This window comes from Elephantulus edwardii, unplaced genomic scaffold (genome assembly GCF_000299155.1).
Source record: "Elephantulus edwardii isolate Elephantulus edwardi_28Jun2011 unplaced genomic scaffold, EleEdw1.0 scaffold00244, whole genome shotgun sequence".
Taxonomy (NCBI): domain Eukaryota; kingdom Metazoa; phylum Chordata; class Mammalia; order Macroscelidea; family Macroscelididae; genus Elephantulus; species Elephantulus edwardii.
Genome location: NW_006399994.1, coordinates 2,860,010 through 2,867,051, shown reverse-complemented (window position 1 = coordinate 2,867,051; position 7,042 = coordinate 2,860,010).

The following is a 7,042-nucleotide window of genomic DNA, read 5'->3' as shown; positions in this document are numbered from 1 at the left end:
AGCAAGAAAGATATCACTCTGAAGACTAAGATGTGCCAGAGTCAAGTCATCACTCACTCATTGCATTAAGTCAGAATGGACACATAGCTGACCTTCCAGCAGGGTTTTGGAGTCTGTAACACATGGAAAGAGATGCTTGGCTTTCTTCCACAGAGCAGTTCATGGAGTTGAACAGCCAGAGAGGCATGGCCTTTGGGTTAACAGCATAACTCTCTAAGGACTATGTCACAAAGTCCTATTTTCAATTGCCTAGTGCAGCCTCCAATATGGATTGAGGCTCAATGTCAAGAAAATGAAGATTCTCACCACTAGACCAATTGGCAGCATCAGGATGGATGGTGAAGAGACTGAGATTGTACACAGCTTTAGTTTGCTTGGCTCCACAATCAACACTCTTGGTACCAGTAGCCAGGAAATTAAAAAATGTATTGCCATGGGAAAAGTCGGCTGTTAGGGACCTCTCCAGGGTACTGAAGAGCAATGGTGTCTCTCTGGAGACTAAGGTACATCTGATACAGGCCATGGTCTTTGCTATCATTTGTTATGCATCAGAGAGTTGGACAATGACTAGGGAGGATAGAAGGAGAATTGATGCCTTTGAGCTGTGGTGCTGGAGAAGAGTACTGAGGGTACCATGGACTGCTAGGAAAACAAACATTTATCCTGGAGAGGGTTGAACTGGGTGACTCCTTGGGGGCAAGGATTCTGAGGCTCCCTCTAACATACTTTGGACATGTTGTAAGGAGAGACTAGTCCTTGGAGAGGGACATCATGCTTGGGAGGGTGGAGGGACAGTGCAGGAGGGGAAGGCCCTCTATGAGGTGAATTGGTTCAGAGACTGGGGTAATTGGGATGGGAGTGTCAGAGACAGTGCAATTGGCACAGGACAGAGCAGAGTTTAGGGATGTTGTACATAGTGTTGCTATGAGTTGCAAGCGTCTCGACGGCACATAACAACAACAACAACAACAGAATCCACGTGGGGGGGGGGCGACAGTGAATAAGGAAGACCAAACAATTGATGCTTTTAAATTATGATGCTGGCAAAGAATGTTGAACATACTACCATGTTCCTAAACAACATGCCTCTGGAAATTCTATGAACTTTGAGAAAAGACGATAGTAATAGAAAGGCTTCAGGTCTTTTGTTCATGGGGTTGCTATGAGTGGTGCTCGACTAGACGACAATCAACAACAACTTATTTAAACCTTTAAGCAAATGTTGGAAGATGGATAGCCAGAATCCTCCTGAGAAGCTAAAATGCCAAAACTTGGTCTACATGTATTGGGTTTGTTATAAAGAGAGATCAGACTGTGGAGAAGGATATCTATTTGGTGAATTGAAGGCCGGTGAAAAAGAGGAAGATCCTCGGTGAGACGGATCCTTAGTGGCTGCAGCAATGGGCTCAGACATCAATAATAGAGAGAATGATGCAGAACCAGACAGCATTTGGTTCCGTGATACACAGCCACAACGTCTCCTCACAATCAGTAAGATCCTTAAATAAAAGCAAATATATTACAGGGATCCCTTGTTTTTCTCTTTAAACCACTTTGGTTTTACAAAAGAATTACACTAATACCAGGTTTTGGTAAACAAAAAGAAATTCAAGGTGGGTTTTCATGTGGAAAGAGTCAGGAAATGATTTAGCATTCATTGTTTATTTTGCATTGCCAACCTCCTTACCCTAGAGCTACACTTAGCATTGCAACATCAAATTGCCACAGCTTCTGAGCTGCATTGATAAACACTATAAATTAGTATTATTTTAGATGTTATGTTAGTATGGTTTGATAAGATATTTTGGAGAGTAGTTGGTATGATATGATAGGATATTTTTAAGGGTTTAGGAAGGCTCAAAAAGTTTTCTTTTAATTAATTGTAATTGAGTTGAGAGACCTAGAGACATATTGCACTGGGCAAGTCTGCTGTCGTGGATCTCTCAAGTTACTGAGGAGCAATGATATCTGCCTGATGACTAAGGTGTGTATAATTCAGGCCGTGGTCTTTTAAATCACTTGCTAAGCATCTGAATGCTGAGCAATGAATAAGGACGACAGAAGACAACTTGATGTCTTTGAACTGTGGTATTAGAGAAGAGTACTGACTATTTCATGGACTGCCAAAAGAAAAAAACAAGTCTTGGAGAAAGTGCAGATAGAGTGTTCCTTGGAAGCAAAGATGACAAAGCTTCATCTCACATACTTCGGGCACGCTGTTAGGAGAAGTAATTCCTTGGAAATCACTATCATGCTTGGAAAAGTGTCGGGATGATGAAGAAGAAGACACTCCACCACGTGGATGGATATAGTAACTGCTGCAATGGGCTCATATGTGTCAGAGATGATGAAGATGGCGCAGGAGAGGACAGGGTTCCGATCTATTGTTCCTAGAATCTTACTTGTCTTGACTGCACCTAACAAAAAGAGCAATACTTCTTTGTACCCTCTGTAGGCTTACAAAACTTTTCATGGAGATACTCTTTTTTCCATTATGGAGAAGAATATGTGTATTACAGGTCCAGAGGTCAGAAGCCTAAAATAGGTCTTACAGAGCTAAAATCAAGATACCAGAATCCATCTGACATCAGCAATGATATCCCTGGTGCCATGGCCTCTTCTAAATCCTGCTCGAACTTCTGACAGTTCCCTATTTATGTATTGTTCTAGACATTTTTGAATGATCTTCAGCAGTATTTTATTTGCATGTGATATTAATGATACTGTTAGATAGTTTTGGTTGGACCACCTTTCTTGAGAATGGGAACAAATATGGACCTCTTCCAATCTGTTGGACAGACAGCTGTCCTCCAAATTTCTTGGTGAACACACCCAGGGCTGCATCTGCTAATTGAAACAAATCAATTGGTATCCATTGCTTCCTGAGGTCATATTTTTTTATAAATGTCTTCAATGCAGCTTCCACTTCCTCTTTCATTACCATTGGCTCCTGTTCATATGGTACTTTCTGAATATTTTTAGTGTTAGCCAGTTCTTTTTGGTACAGTGATTCTGTGTATTCTGTCTTCTTTTAATGCTTTCTGGGTCATTCAATATATTGCCCATAAAATCTTTCAAGATTGTGACTTGAGGCTTAAATTTGTTTCTCTGTCTCTCAGCTTGAGAAATGCAGAGTGATTTATTTCCTTTTTTATTCTCCAATTCCAGCTTTCCATATATTCCATTGTAATTTTTTTGCATTGTCTTCTCTTTCTCAAGTTGTTGTTGTTTGTTGTTATGTGCCATCGAGTTGCTTGCGACTCAGTAGCCATTTTATATATGTTCAGCTCTTTTACTTTGTGATATTTTCCCCTTGTTATGACTTCTCTACACTCTAGCGGAATTTTTAGAGTCTCTTCTGACATGCATTTCTATTTTTTCCTTTCTCTTCTGTCTTTGTAATGACCTTTTGCTTTCTTCATGGATGACATCCTTGATATCATCCCACAACTCATCTTTGATCATTGATATTAAATGTCTCAAAGCTATTTGTACATACATCATAACACTGGGAACAACTGGAATCCCAGAGCACTTAATTGTTCTCATGTGAAACCTAGACCAGGAGGCTGTTGTACGAACAGAGCAAGGGAGCACTACATGGTTTAAAATTAAGAAGGGAGTGAATCAGGATTGCATTCTCTCTCCATATCTATTCAATTTGCATGCTGAGCAAATTATTTAAGAAGATGGACTCTATGAAGAGGAACGTGGCCTCAGGATTGGAGAGAGATTCATCAACAATCTACGTTATGCAGGTGACACAACCTTGCTTGCTGAAAGTGAGGACTTGAAACACTTGTTGCAGAAGATCAAGGAAAGCAGCCTTCAATATGGATTGAGTCTCAATGTCAAGAATACGAAGATTTTTATTACTGGACGTGTAGGCAACATCATAATAGATGGAGAGAAGATTGATACTGTCAACAACTGCATTTTACTTGGATCCACTATTAAAATCCCTTGGTATCAGCAGTCAGGAAATAAAGAGACACTTTGCACTGGGTAAAGTCTGCAGTTAGGGACATCTTCAAATTATTGAGGAGTAATGATGTCAATTTGAGGATTAAGGTATGTCTGATTCAGACCCTAGTCTTTCCTATCATTTGCTATGCATTTGGGAGCTGAACAATGAATAAGAATGACAAAAGAAGAATTGATATCTTTGAGCTATTGTTTTGGAGAAGAGTCCTGAACATTTCATAGACAGCCACAAGAACAAATATGTCGTGAAGAGAGTGAAGCTGGAGTGCTCTTTGCAGGCAAAAATGATGAGGCTTCTTCTCACGTACCTTGGGCATATCGCTAGGAGGAGCTAATCCTTTGAGAAGGATATAATGCTCATAAAGGTAGAGGGTTGGTGAAGGAGAAAAAGACCCTTGATTAGGTGTATTTGCACTGTGACTGCCACAATGGGCTCAAGAAGTGTGAGGGTAGCACAGGATAGGACAGGATTCAGATCTGTTGTTCATAGAGTCTCTATGAGTCATACTTAACTCGACGTCACCACTAACAATAGCAACTAACAGGTTTCAGGATTAGTCAGTAGATGTCTGTGGGGATTCATTGTTCTGTCGAGTCTATCTATACTCCTCTTAGTTCATCCTGAGACTTCCTTCTTATACAATCTGTAGGGCTACACAGAACAAGCCAAAATAAACGAGGTTTACTGCCACCAATCAACTGCAACTAATAGAGAACAACCACAGAGCTTCAGCTCTACTGGAGATTTTTTCCCATGAAGAGGTTGGTAGATTCAAACTACAGACCTTTGATTAGCAGCCTGACATGCTACAACTACACCTCCATGGCTCCTTCAAAGAGTAACGACAGCTAAGAATTCTTCATTAGAGCTGCCTAAAAGAGTCTTCCTTGAGGTTTACTGAACTACCTTTCATAAATAGAGACTGCATCTCACTTCTGGTCTCCCTGTGATCCAGATTCACTAGCCCATCTTGCACACCAGGATTTATGTGACCAAAAGTTGCTGTGGACTTGCACCAACTCATAGCTGACCCTCTGTTGGATTTCTGAGACTGTATATAGCATGAGAAGAGATTGTCCAACTTCCACTCTCCCTGGTATATTTGAACTACCAGATAGACACAGTCTTTAGCAGTGAAGCTACAGTTAGCATTGAAGACACAGGATTATTAGGGAAGCTTCCTATGGACTACCTACCAAAACACCCTCTAAAATGTTATTCCTACCTCGTTCAAATGGTCATTAAAAGTCTTAGTTCACTCAATAGCACATAAGATCAACAAGAACCTCATTGCCTGTATGACAAAAACTATATCCCATGTCCTATACTCTATAGGAGCTCTCCAAAGAGCTCTGTTGGCCTAGTAGTAAGAAACTGCTCTGCAATCCTGAAGGTACTCTGCTTGAATTCAGCTGCTCCATGGGTGAAAGATAGGCAATCTCTCCTGCAATAAGGTGCCTTTGAAAATCTGCTAGAGGATCAGTTATGAGTTGGTTCCCACTTGAAGTTATAAAACAACAACAACACTGTATAGGGAAAGGATTGAGGAGGGAATAAGGCAAGAAGGGGTCAAATCTGTGGTGTAGGAAATAAAACAACCTGGAAAAGGCAAAGGCAACTGGCTTCCTTTGAATTAAGAAAGATGAGAAAATGAGCTTAAAGCTAAACTCTCAGAGGTGGCGTGATTTTCAGATGGGAATCACATCCAGGAGACAACATTTGCGAAAACCTTTTCTAAAGATCCTCCCCAGACATGGGATCTTTGGGCATCTGCCAACAGCAATAAAAGAAAATCTGGCTCAAGAGATGAAAGCCACATTCTGTAATAATGAGAATCCTCCCCTCACTGGGCTCCTTTTGCTGCCAAAACACTCATTCTGAAGCAATGTTCATGTGGAGGGCTCCGTGAGGCTGCACCCAGAGCCCCCTGAACTGAAGAACTTGTTGCCCCAGCTGCTGTGAGCGCTGTCAGTGGATGGCCCTCAGCTGTCAGCCCCTTCAGGGACCCCTGCAGCTGGAGGGAGCCATTCCTCTGAGATCACGCCCCTTCCTGAGGAGCCCATACCCAGGGACTGAGCTGTTATAGGATATAAACACTTGACCACCTGGCCTGATTCAATACCTCCTGAAAGGCCATTCTAGCTTAAGAGTTCCCTATGGGCTTGGCCTACGTCTCAGCTCTATTCACTTTCTCCCTAGTTTTGTTTCAAATCCCTCCCTGCCACAGATGCTAACCCCAAGGACCCTCATCCATACTAATTACCACCTCTGAGCCTGCTTCCAGGGGGACTCAACCTGCAACAGAATGTTTATGAAGCCGAGTGAAAAACAAAATGGAAAACATGTGCTCCTTCTCTTGCACCCCAGTCCCATTTCAATGTCCATGAAATCTCTCATTTTAGATCTTCACTGTGGAGTTTCTTCATGGCACTAATAGTTAAGTGCTTGACTGTTAATACAAAAGTTGGAGGTTCAAATCCAGCCAGATGTACCGCAAAAGAGAGGCCTGACCATCTGCTTCTGACAGATGATAAAAATCTTATGGAGCACAATTCTACCCTGAACCACAGAGGATCGTGAGGAGCTAAAAAACAACTTGACAATAAGTTGAAAAGAGTAAGAAGAATGGCCTTAAGCAGATCATGATTCATTGCTTTAATAATAAAACTGTTCACCTTTCTGCAAAATTATTACATTCTCAGAATTCACCATGATTTGTTCTTATTCACCAAACTTTAGGAGGTAGTTTTTGATATTGTTAGGTACCATTGGGATGACTACAACTCATAATGATGTTATGAACAGATCTTAACCTTGTACCGTCCATGACATGCTAGGGCCCATTGTTACCGTTACTGTCTCAATCCACCTTGTTGAAGGTCTTCCTCTCTTTCCCACCTTTCCCAGCATGATGTCTTTATTCCAAGCACTGGCCTCTCCTGACAACATACTCAAAGTATGTGAGATACATTACTACCATCTTTGTCTGTAAGGAATATCCTGGTTGTACTTCATTCAACACAGACTTACTTGTGCTTTTGACTGTTGTTGGTGTTG